Source organism: Protopterus annectens, chromosome 3.part0, assembly GCF_019279795.1.
Source record: "Protopterus annectens isolate FY-2018-M chromosome 3.part0, PAN1.0, whole genome shotgun sequence".
NCBI classification, from domain to species: Eukaryota; Metazoa; Chordata; order Ceratodontiformes; family Protopteridae; genus Protopterus; species Protopterus annectens.
Window position 1 is genome coordinate 307,255,464 of NC_056731.1, and position 13,745 is coordinate 307,269,208.

The window sequence follows — 13,745 nt, forward strand, 5'->3', positions numbered from 1 at the left end:
TGAGCTGAAATCATGGACAGCTGACCTTTAAGCAAGAAACTTGGACAAAGCTAAAAATTGAAGGACAAGGGTCAGGAACATTTTTTTTAAATATTGGTCTTATAAGCTTAGAAGGTTGCTTGAATAATAGGCTTTGTATTAGCATGCATTTTCTAAAGGAAATGAAATATGAAAATCAAATGTGACTTCAATACTCAATTACGTATTTGTCCGAAAATCACCCATTTTACGATGAGCTGACTTAAAATAGGAGGCGAAATATGGCAGTTGAGAAGTTGTATGGACAAGCACCAAGACTAACAACCTCCATTAAAATCCCCAAAGCCTCTCCAGACCCCTCCGTACAATTACTATGGTCAAAAGCGGTAAATCCAGGGCAATAACACGCCTAAGCATGTACAGCACACAATACTAAATTATGTTTAAAGTAAAACACTGCAATACCAACAAAGTACATGTTTAACCTGCAACGATTTAAGCACGGCAGCACTACGAACGACATACATTACGGCAGAAGAGTAAAAAAATGCATATGTGAGAGAGTAATACAAGCTTAAACAACCTCACGCGATTTTTCATTTTTTGATTTTGCCAGTAGTTTAGGCGTCTGGTTGCTAGGCTACTTTTCTCATCAACACTTCCTGATCAAAAGCTCCAGGGGTTGCTTGTTTTTTGTAGTCAGCATTTAGAGGGATATACTTATATACAGTGAACTTTTGGAATCGAGGTATGTCCATTTCATGAAAAGAGAATGCAACTAAACGTGTGAAAAAAGCAAATTAAATATGACCTTGTGGGTGTGTTTGATGACCGTAACATCGAAGCAGGACTGTCCAATTCTTGTGAAGTTACTGTCACTATGATACTAAGGCAAGAAATATCTTATTAATTGCTTATTTAGTCGAATGGCCTAGCTACGTCAAGGTGCGCTTCCATACTTTATAAAGCTCCTCGAATCCCCTTTTTTGCACTGCAAAACAAAACAGGGATCTCTAACAAAAATAAATGCGTTCGTTAGTGTGCACAAAACTCGGTTGTCCAAGCTCGCAATCCATACCTTTCACCTGCCATAATTTCTCAGAATGTCCAGATATTTGCTTCATATTTTTGGTCTGCCCTTCTTAAAATTTGTAGTTTTCTGAAATGTTATTGAGGATTGCAGTCACTAAATAATTACATACATTTGAGTTTCAAACTCTGCATCCTAATCATACCTCTCAACCTTCAAGCACAAACAATCTGGATAAAGGCCCAAAAATAGGGGCGGACTTTAAACAGTGCTCTTATGAACTTAGAAAGTTGATAGAAAAACAGAGTTTGCATTAACATGGATAGAATTACCAGCTGCCCCTCTTTGCTCATTATTTGGCTAGTTGTGTCCTTCAAAAAATACTCAAAATGGCAAATATCCTAAGATTTTAGGATAGAAAACACTTTGCGTGTTCTTTAATAGTTGCATAAAACAATTATTTTGCTTTGAAGCATAAATGTATTTTGAAACACCACGGACAACTCAAATGCTGTAAGAATAAGCTTTGATTGTGGCAAAAAAGTGAAGCCCAGTCTTTTGCACTGGCTGTGGGTATTCTTTGTCCTGCAAAATCTCTTGTTGCCACAAAAAATGTCCCACTTTGGGCATTTGAAAAGGTGGCAGCCCTAAACATAGATTTTCTGAAAGATGGGAAGACTGAAACTCAATGTCTGTCATTATTTAGTGACTTCAGTCCTCTGTGATTTCCCAGAAAACCACAAATTTTATAAGGAACACACAAAAATATGAGGTAAAAAATCTGGACATTCTGCAACTATCTGAAAAGTTTACTGGTATGATATCCTTCAGAAAATTCATGCTAATGCAATATTTGTTATTCTAGTAACTTTCTACTTTTATGAGAGCAATTTAAAATGATTTTGGCCCTTTGTTCTCCCATTATTTTTGGCTTTGTCTATAAATCTCACAAAAAAGTTGGGTACTCAGATTGATAGCAATCTGCTCTTTGACCACCACGTATCCACAGTAGTAAGGAAATCTTTCTATGTGGCACATCTTATAAGTAAGGGCATTGTATCTAGATCTAAGGATGTTATAATTCCATTATACTCGGTCCTCATCAGACCACTAATTGAGTACAATGCTCTCTTTTGCATGTACCTCACTAGACACCTGCAACAACTGGAGAGACCACAAAGGATTCTCACCAAGAAATTACAGGATACACAGAATAAGTCTTACGTGGAAAGACTGAAAGCCCTGTCAGTATATTCCTTCTCCTACAGGATGCTAAGTGGTTATCTTTGCCTGGCTTACAGGGCAGTCTCTGATCCAGCCTTGATGGAAATGCTGCACATTTGTAAATCATACTGCACTAGGGTCACTCACTCTAGGGATCTTAACCTAGTTCTGATATAAACAGGTCATGCTGGAGAGATAGATACATCTCCCAAGACTGCCACTTCTCTGGAACAAACTTCCAATCTACATGAAATAGAGCCCTTCCCTGAACCTCTTCAAATGCAACCTAGGTCAATGGATGGGTGACTGCAAATTCACTCCTGGGGTGGAGGCCATGTCCCTCCTGGACAGAGGAAGTCAGTATTAACTACCATAGACCCTTACCTCTGTGAACGTCACTCATCTAACCACTTATAGTTGGGGCAACTCAGGTAAATATGGCTAGGTTTGTAAGGGCTATAGGGCTGTTAGTCTAGTAACCTTCTACAAACCTATGGACTCATATATAGATCGCCATCTCTTTACCAGGATTCATTTTAATTGTTGATAAAATCTAGTGCCCAGTGTAATGCTGATGCCCACTGAAATGTATTTAATTAATTATTTGTTAAAAATAACATGGATGGTTATTTATAACTGTATACTGCCAGGTAAAATGACACTGTCATTTTAAACTGTTGATATTTTGAGAAAGTGTCATGCTGCTGTAAAAGTCACTACCACCTGTTGCGAATGAGACACCTACCAGTATTCTACTGTGATACTAGAATGTTTACCAGATACCCTAGATGTCGTACATAAAAATGTAAAGGTTTCTAGTTTTTGTTCTGTTTATACCCCCTCCCCAAAACACACACACACTCTCTGCTTACATCTGAAATGAGCCAGTGGCACTCCATAGCCACTTATTGGTTGTCCTGTAATGCAGAGCCTGGCATATTATTCTGCTTGATTCAATGTAAGATAAATAAACAAAAAGGCAGAAAGAGAAGTGAGACAGGTGCATTACCTACTACCCCTGAAGGTGCAAGTGGTAGATAAGGATCAGCAAAATAGATCAGTGACAAATAGAATTAATCATTGCTGAGTACAAGGCTGTAATACTAGTTAAATTCATATAACTAAAAATAAAAATGATGATACACAAACAGAAAAAAAAAATGGAGGTGAGGACGAACATCTTTTCCTGCTTTTCAAATATTTTACTGTGTATTGTCTACTCTGGGGGTTGTAGCAGTCACTGTAAAGGATCCAAAGCATGAAATCTCTCATATTGTGCAAATTAAGAGGTGATGCATGCAAGAGGTGTTCAGAAGGACTGTTAGCTTCATGACGTAGTTTCAGTAGCAGAAAATAGCTAAGTTATGACACTGCAATGCCAGAATAAATCATTTGGACATATTGGGTAATATTGTGAAGTTCAGAATTATAATGGTCCCCCGTGTGTGTGTGTGTGTGTGTGTGTGTGTGTGTGTGTGTGTGTGTGTGTGTGTGTGTGTGTGTGAGAGAGAGAGAGAGAGAGAGAGAGAGAGAGATTGTGCTTTATAAAATAACAAAAAGTATAGGACTGGGATGCCATTGTCTGGCTGGATGTCTGCCATTTAGTATAGAGAGTAAAGGCTATTGGCTGTTAACGAGTTTCACAGAATTAAGGCCATTTGCTGTTAGTGAGCTTCATTCTGTAGTCCAAGAGTTCAATTATTTCGGCTACTATTGGTTGCTGTGCAGCTTTGAGCAAGTAAGTCACTTAAGCAGACAGTGCTCCAGGTCTGAGTCTAAAAAATATCCATGTGGATCAGTGCTGTATTCTAGTTAAGAAATACAGATTAGTAAATAAGTTTGCACAACATTACAACTTCTCCAAACAGTTTGCTGTGGCTGTGAAAAGGTCAAGTCTTTGGCAAAGTGTAAAAAAATACTGTGTTCTTAGTTATGTGTGTCATTGTTGCAGTCACCACATTAAATGTCCATCTTTAACTTTAATACCTTGTAATGCTTTTCTTGTCTAAAGCGTGAAAGTATTTTTTAACTATGGAGCATTAACAGTACAGGTAGTGAAAGCGCTGATGTCTGCAAGGAAGTACATTTTGCAGAACAAAGAAAAAGTATTATTGTGTTGCTCAAACAGTGCGTCCTGACCTGTACAAAGAAGTGTCCATGCTCACAGTTACAAGCTAGTCAGCAGACACTATTATATACACATTCATGTAAAAACTGATGACATCTAGCAACATTATTAGTATATATTTCCTGCAGTAAATGCAATATTCAGATTATTTATTCATTCATCCACCAATTCCTTCATTTTTCAAGAACCTCTCCACCCTATTCATGATCACAGGGGTGGAGGTAGCAGCCTTTTCTAGCAAGCATCAGGCAAAGAACCAGTACTGGACAAGAAGCTAGTCAATTGCACTATGCACAAACATACTCCCAGACAGACACCTCAATAGAAACTCAGAGGATCTCTAAGTTTTGGTTATTTGTACCCCCAAGAAGTTCAGCACAGCAGCCTCATAAACACAAGTCAGCATGAATTTTTACATGTATTGAAAAGGTTAGTTTGCATAGGGAGAGCAAAATCTCCTTTTAGCTAAAGAAAATTTCATTTTGTCCTTGATATGAAGAGTGACAGCTGTTGAATACATAATTGTTTAACTAGGCCAGTGATTTGATTCAAGGACATTTTTCTTTTATAATCCAGGTTAAATGGCATGCATATCAAACAAGATACATACTTTGTACATATTTAAACATGTTAAAATGTATAGCACAAAACTGAAAGGTGCAAAGTTTAGTGTTATGTTACAAGAATAATAACCACTAAATGTTTCTAAGAAGAGTTTTATTCGGTAGCTTAAATCTCAGCATAGTTTTAGAATCATGTAGCCCTGTAACAGAGGCTGTTTCTCATTTTAATAATTTATATGACATTTTGGTACTCACATAAAAGCTATCTCTCAGCAAAAGTTATAGCAATGACAAGGGCTTCTTTCCATGGCATTTTTTAGATGCCTTTAAAGGTGTTGAAGTCAAGAAGCTCCTGATCCTGTTTAGTTAGAAAATTCGATACACATGGCATTAGGGAAGAGAACTCTTTCTTCAAACACATTTTGATTTCTGGGATTTCTTTTCCATGTATTATACACACATTTCACATTTGTGAGCAGATCTGGTGCTCTGAAAAGTAAATATTGTGCAAATAACCCCCCCCCCCCCAGTTAGATATGACCAGATTTTCAAAATTATGTTGATCACATTAAACAAAACAATGTAACTTTGGCAATTTTCAATATTTTCACCAAAAAATGTCAGCATCCTATTTGCATAATCCCACTTGGTGAATAAACCCAAAAGCTGCACATGGTGATAAAGGTGATTTTACAAAAACAAGGACAATATCTCTTTTAGTGGTTGAGAAGCCTTTCAGTCTGGTTTAGGTGTAAAAAGTACAATTGTTACATACTTAATAGGTCTTAATATGGCTGTGCTGTTACTATTGGAAGAAAATAGTGTAGCCTGCTTGACCTTTATTACCTTCCAGTCATTTAATATTTAGTTTTAGTCTCACAGACTTCATTTTTGGCTCAGACTTTGCTTGTCATATTCACTTCTAGTTTGCTTCTTGTGGTGTGAAATAGCAGCCAGAGGACCTGCATCATCCCATATAGGCTATTGCTTGTATGCTTTTCTCAGTGGAATCAGAAACAAAAGCATACATACAAGAATTAAGAAAGCACAGCTAAAGACACCACTGTTCATAAACCTGGTACTGCAGATAGTTTTGGCAAGGCAGGGGGAATGGCAACATAAATCCTAAAGTAAAAATACATTACAGGCAAATATGCTAGCAAAACTACAATATAAAAGCAAAAATAAGACAAAATAGGAGCAGTGCAGTACAGTGGTTGAAGAACACCAGACGTCTGGTGGATATTATATAGGATGCAGTTTTGTCCCATGTTTAGCTAGACAGAGAGGTTTGCTTATCTTTTCTTTACCACGAGCCAATATATTCATAACCGCTTCATGTGAAGTCACACAGAATGAAGAATCGTTGAATAACTCATTGGTACTTAGAATGTAACCCTGAGCAGAGAGAGCTGCATTGACTTCAAGTGTACCACTTCACAATGTTTATGCTGTCTATGCTCTTTCTAAAGTTGCTTCACCACACAAAGCCCAGGAGGATAATGAGAATCTATATCACCACAAACTCGAGATGAAAAACATATAGAACCACAGTCCAAAATAGAAAGCCAGTGATTACCTTTAGTATTTATTAAAACACTTGTAGAACAGCAAAAAGTCCAGTAAAAAGTTCAGCAAATGCTCTGCCGTGTAGTAGAGTACAGTCCATAAAAAACAGGCAGAATTTATTTCTCTTATAGTAGAATACAATCCATAAAAAAAATAGACAAAAGTATTTCCTCTAGTGCCTCGGCCAAAAGCCTTTTCAGAGTATACCTCTTTGTTCTAACTGCATGCCTTATATCCCATATTCACTTACCACTAATTTAATTAGATCCACTTAATTTCAGTGCTAATTAAAGAAAACACTTCCAATGGCATTCTGTGTGTAACCCTGTGGGTACTAAAGTATTGAACTTTAAAATTATAACTGATTCCATTTTCCGTAACTTACTTTTTATATTTATGCCATATTCTAATTTAACCTGTCCTAAACCTGTTGCTTCTAAACTACTTGTATCACCATTATTACTTCTTTATAATGAAGTGCTACTGGATTTTCTTCCCTATTTTTCTAATGAGCCTCAGATGTTCTTTTAGCCTGTCCCCAAATGATCTTTTACTTTCTCCTATGTATACTTTATTACAGGGACACCTCAAACCAAAAACTATTCCTCTGCTGTGACAAGAATAAGTACCTTTAATGGTAAATTTCTTCCCATTAATATTATCAAAATGTCTTACAATATACTTGCAACAGCAACACCCTCCACAAGGGAAGGTGCCTTGTGTAGAAATCCCCAAATTCACATCCACAACAGGGAGCTGGAATTTCCCATGGACTAAGAAATCATTTAGACTTCTCCCTGTAGGGTACCAAAACATGGGAAATCCACTTTCTCTTATATTAAGATATCTACTTTTTTCTATAATATTCCAATGATACTTCACTAATTTTCTAAATTGTTCTGAAAACACCATATATTTGATAACAAAAACTAAATTATTCCTGTCATGTTCCTTTTTATTCACAACTGTATTTCCATACACCTTTCTTCCTTTCATTACTTTCTCTCTGTCTTGTTCTACTATCTTTTCATTATATCCCCTTTCCACAAACTTTTTAACAGCTTTACTTATTTCCATAGCACTTTCCTGTTTATCACTACACAATCTCTTTATTCTTAAAAATTCCCCATGGGGAATATATTTAATTGTGTGGGGGGAGTGGCAACTATCTCCATATGACAAAATGCTCTCATTGGTGAGATCTGATCATAGTCTGGTGACCCCCAGCATTAACAAACTTTACAATAAGAGGAGAAAGCTATTACATGATAGAACAAAATCCATAAAAGGAAGTCACGGACAATCATTTTCAGCTATGTTAGGAACCTTGGGAAACTGGGTCCCAGATATGCTCAGAAATTAGTCCAAATGAAAAAAAAAATCACTGAACACACAGACATTGCCAACATACTGGCAGACAGGTTCAGTGCCTTTTCACCCAGTGTAGCCTCCGGACATCTCAAATAGGCAGCTGTTTAATCTCAGCCTTACCACAGCCATACAGCCTACCGGATATCCTTCAAGAAGGACTCACGGAAACAGATAGCTGGTGCCAGAGCCATGGCCTGCAATCCACTAAGCACAGAAGAGGTTATCAGGGACCTGGACCCAGGTTGACAGTGGCCTTCTTCTTTTGACACATTGCACAAAGCTAGAAAAAGACCCTTCTACATTGTCCACTCCATCATGAAGGATTCACATCCAGATCTAGTAGTGGGTCATTGTTCTGTACTCTTCACTTATCAGACCAATGAAATGGACATCTGCTCCACCAAAAATCCAAATCCACCAAAACCACTAGAGTGACTCTGTTCAAGAGAAATCTAGACCTGTGGATGGATGCCTTAGGGCAGATAGCCTAGTATAAACCTATGAACCTATGAACCTATGAACATATAATTATTCTCATCAAATTTTTGATGTATTCCTGTTTGAATTATGTTATTGCATCCTTTTAATTCTAAATCCAAAAAAATGCACGTTTGTTGCTTTCTGCATTCCATCAAACCTAAAGTTGTAAAAATTATTTTGTATTTCCTCGAGAAAATTATCTACTTCATTCCACCCACCTTCACAAATGAAAATCAAATCATCTATAAATCTGTAATATTGGCAAACGTATCTGTTATAAAAGATCTTATTATAAATACATTTACTTTCAAACATACCCATAAAGAGGTTAGCATACATTGGGGCAAAACCTGCCCCCATGGCTGTACTTTTAAGTTGTCTATACAAACCTCCATTAAATTCAAAAATATTATGGGTTAAACAGAACTTCACCAATTCTGACACAAAATGTGTCCTAGGGGTATCCTTCTATATTCATATACAAACTAACCACATCTATAACAAGGAAGAACATGTTCTTGTTCCACTCAAGTCCTTTAATTTTTTTCCAAAAAGTCAGATTAATCTTTTATGTAAGAAGGAAATTTCTGAACCTCAGCCCTAAGATGGGAGTGTAAAAATAAGGCTAAATTATGTGTGAAGTATCCACAAGCTGAGACTATAGGCCGCCCTGGTGGGTCTACCATATTTTTATGAATTTTGGGGACACAAAAAAATAGGCCATTGAGTTTTCTTGTACTGCAAACCTTTTATGCACATCTTCATGAGAGAAGTATCTCAACCTTAACCCTTCATTAATAATTCTTTATAGGTTTCACCGTGCTGGTATGCTTCACCAGACAAAGACAGGAGGATAATGAGAATCTTCTTGGGTGAGAAGCTGAGCCTTAAAATGAAGTGGTTGGGTGAGGGGGGAGTAACAAAAAAGCATCTAAAGCAGATAAGTAAGAAGACTGTACATGATTAGGTGAAAGTTAGAAAAGTAGGATTAAAATGAAGGATATTGGGAAAGGTAGTAAGAAAAGGTGTAAGTTTAAGCAAGTACAAAAAAGAAAGGTTGGAAGGTAATACTGTGCAACGTCAGAGCCTGGAAAAAAGGGGAAGGAGCATAAAAAGGTTTCCAAAGGTAATGCTGTGCAGTTTTAGAGCCTGGAATAAGGTTGGAGAATTGCAATCCAGCCTGAGATCTGAGAAGGTAGATGTTGTCAGCATCTCAGAGACCTGGCAAAGAAGAGAAACTTGGATATCACAGATCCAGGCTGTCATATCCTCAGGAATAAAAAGAATTGTAAAAGCAGGAGAATGGCGAGTTATGTAAAACACAAGTTAATATGAGAGGGGAAAGATAAAGTGAGATAATGGGAGCAGTGAAAAAGGTGTACTAGCAATCAGACTGCAGGCAGAGTGTGAGGAAAGTCGGTGGTTGTACACTATTTCCCAATCTGCAGGTACATCATTAAAGGAGGACATTTGGTCGATGGGCAAGTTCAGAAGCTGGGAAAACTCACCCTCTCTGAGCTGCAGGCTGCTCAATTCAAAGATCCTGAATAGAAACTCTAGGTTGTAAAGAATTTGTTCAGTTGGGACAAGAAGACATCAAACAAAACAGCATTATAGATTTAGTTCTCTGAAGGTCAGGCAAAGTTCAGCATGTGAAGGTGAGATCTAGACTGGCTGGCTCTGACCATGTGGCATTATATTCATATTATGCAGAACAGTAAAGACCCAAGGGAGAAAGGCAGCAGTGCAGAGCTGCTAATTTGTGGGCTACAAACATTTATAATGGAGAGAAGTTAGGAGAAACTAGGAGACTTTAGAATTGTGCAAGGGGTAAACAACATAACAACCTATTGATAAGAATCAGACCTAGCTTTCTGAAAGATATGCATTTGTTTCCCAAAACAAGAAAAGCAAATTTCAGGGAGATGCTGAAGTGGCTAAGGAGGAAGGTTAAAGTAGTACTCATGAGTAAGGGCAATACATTCAAATGGTAGAAAAACACAGGAGGTAATTCAGAGAAGCAGGCTTCCATAAAAGCAAGGATAAGAACCACTAAGCAGGTAAAGAAAAACCTATTATAGAGTAATGCAGTACAGAAAGTAAAGTGATGTTTGAAAGAATTTTTAAGGTACATTGCAAAGGATTAGAAGGAGGTGACCTAAACCGGTTGATCAAGCTTGGAAAGTAAGTTAGTAACAATGACAGACCTGAAGTACTGAATGAGATTTCTATGTCAATATTCACAAAAGAAACAGAAGGAAAGTTACCATGCTGGGGAGTGGAAGACCAAGGTAAGGTGAGAAAATAATGGGTATATTACTAGTGAGGCAGACTGCAGAAAAGGAACTGGTTATTATACACCAAAGCATGAGGTCCAGATGGAATACTGTTAAGACTACCCTTGTGGAGCCACTCCAGAAATATTTGATAGATGTCTGGTCAATGCAAAAGTATTATCTGATTGAAATGCAGAGCAGCATCAGTTCTACTCTTGTTCACTGGAGGAAGCAGGACTAATCTGGGCTATTGTAGGCCAGGATTCACAAGGTCTTGCATGCACAGGAAATAGCAGAGAAGGTGACATCGAAGGTACTGAGACCAGCTTTAGGACTGAAGCCAACATGGCTTCATTGCCTAGTTGAGCTGCCAGACATGAAGCTAGATGAGGAACTGCTATTCTACATAGTCTATATAGACTTTATTGAGGTATATATCAAAAATGCTTTGGAAGGTGAAAGGGATAGACATGTGGAAGAATTTAGAATTTATCAAATGATGGGAAATGGCAGTGGAAAAGAACTCAAAAAATGAGGGTTAGAGAGAAGTTGATGAGCTGAGGATAGTGGACAGTGGAGTGCAGCACAGGTAATTTCTGTGGCCCTCACTTTACAACTTATTCATTTGTTTTATGTCAGGAGGAATGACTGACAGACTGAGCTAATATGCAGAAGTCAATAAAGCTGGACCCACAATCCTAGATGAGAAAAGCTTGAAAAGTGACATAGAAGCCTGTACAGTTGTAAACCTAAGGTAACTTAGCAAGTTAAATCAAGTAATTATTCAAGTGCTTTGCAGTTCCTCTTTCTTTTCCATTTGCCATACTTCCATTTGTCCTTCCACAGGGTTCAGTACTTGGCGCCCTCCTGTTTTCTCCTTCATTAGTCAAATCATAGCCACCCCAAAATTGTCTTTGGTATCCAGATGACCTCATCTTCAGGAAGACTAACAGTCTTGTGAATGGCATTGCTGAAGCATTAAATAAAAATATGGCCTGACTTACCAACCAGTTCACCAACATAATCTTAGCTCTAACCTAAAGAAAAACTAAGTGCATGCTTCTAGGACCAGAAACAAAATCAGGTTCAGTAAAATTCACTTCCCCTTTTCTTTCCCTTAAATACTCACATTGAACAAGTCTCTTTCTTTAAATGTCTAGATGTCTGACTTGACTCCTGTCTCACCATTACCTCTCTTGACAATAAATGTCTAGCTGTCTAGCTTGGCTCACTATTGAAATATTAGCATCATAACTCTGAGTGCTGACGTGCTGAAACAAAAAAAGACCGAAAATGCAGAAGTGCAAATATCAAACATCACTCTTCTTTAATCTTCTTTTCTTGCACCACTGAACTTACAATATACTAACTCCTAGATCACCATACCTTGGAGAAAAGGAATATTCCAAGTAATGGCTTTCTTGGCCTTAGTATATGCAACTCCATTTTTTCAGCCATTCAGTCTTAGTATTTTGGAACTCACTAAAGCAGGTCTCAACATTTCAAACTGTTAATGTTTGGCTTAACACCTCTCTCACCTTAACATGTCCTGGCAGTAAAATAATTTATGACTTCTAGTCCATAATGAAAACCATTCATCTTCTACAGCAACAACTGCCTACAGACTATAATGGCCTTCTTGCTATACTATGACTCCCATTTTTGCATTACAGGTTACCAGAAATTTCAAATTCCCTACAAAATGTCAGTAAGTTGTAAATCTAAGTAAACAAAACTTGTCAACTTTATGTTTCTCCCTAAAACAAGCAATATGGTGGCTGATTATCTAACGTTATCTCCTCCATGCCAATTATTGTCCACCCTTTACAAAGAAACATTTCTAAAACACACTCTAGAGCTCTTAGGACCTTATCCATTACCAATGCACTTTTCATACTCCTTATAGCTAGCTCTGCTATATTCAATGGTCAACTCCAATAGTGAGTCCTAAGTTATGGAGCTATTTCCATACACGTATCTCAAGCATTGCCGGCTTTTTACCTTCTAAATGCAATAAAAGCCTTCTCATCACCCTGTCAGCCTGAACCTGCCCTGCTTCTAATCCGGAAACAACTGCTAAGCCCTAATTTACCCAAATCTTCCCTTACTTCATATGACTACAATTTCTCTCAAGTTCTCCAAATTATTCCCCTCTCTAAAGAAACTAGATTATCTGCAATTATCTAGACTTTTTCCTATTTCATAATCTCTGATGTCATAATTATTGCTTATTCTTTTTGTTCCTTTAGTGGACATATTCTAAACTGATTTAGTTATGCTTATGGTAGTATCTTGTAATCTACATCTAAAGCTAATGCTATCAGGCTGTATACATATAATTCTATTTTAATGCATACATTTTATGTATTCTACAGTGTCTTGTGTCTGATACATTGTGATTGATTATAATAGCACTGTGGCTGAAAGGAGGCCATCAAGGCCCAGTCCCTCTACCTTAATAAATATATAAATGAAAGTTAGCTAAGAGTTGCTAAACTAGGTGATGCTGCCTGAAAAGGACCCAGACATGATCATTAAACTGGCCTTGGGCCATAAGACACAAGTAGCGATCACAGTTGTAATAGTCAGTAAGTGGTGAGCTCGGTTCTGCAGGAGATAGACTCCTGGGACTAGACAGTTATAATTCCACCTATTGTTGGTCTTTGGTATTGTACCATGTCAAAGACCTCACTGAAGTCTATATGGACTATATACACCAGCTCTCCCTCATCCAGCTTCATGTCTGTGGTGACAGACAATCTCACCCTTGGAAACCCTTTTTATTTATCCATTCCACAAGCTTTAGTCGTAGGTTGTTGCTAAGGTAATGACCACCAGGGGCCCTTACATGCCTAACAATGTTAATCCGGAGTATCATGGGGATCTTTATGGTGGGGGGGCATGTTAGTAGGGAGGTAACTAAAGGATTTGTACAGTGGCTGTTAGTTAGGATAATACTTTTCTTATTGATGGCCTCTGCCCATAAGGGACATGAGGCCCAGACCGGGAGTTTATTTACGATTTTCCATCCAATTGTCAAGGTTTCAGTTGAATAGGATCTGCGATGAACTCTGATTTACATGGATGGGGAGCCTATTCTATATCATGGGGATCCTTTGTGACAC

General features: G+C 37.7%; 1 protein-coding gene across 2 annotated transcripts in view; it reads left to right on the plus strand.

Moving 5' to 3' along the window:
* Nucleotides 1-638: 638 nt before the first annotated feature.
* The window catches only part of RNF32 (ring finger protein 32), a 1,105,278-nt gene continuing 1,092,171 nt past the window's right edge, over nt 639-13,745 (plus strand). Inside the window, exon 1 of one of the 2 annotated variants that reach the window (XM_044064786.1) lies at nt 639-727. The gene's annotated coding sequence lies outside the window, so the exon portion shown is untranslated. The remainder of the gene's footprint in view (nt 728-13,745) is intronic. The other variant, XM_044064787.1, reaches the window with a different exon arrangement.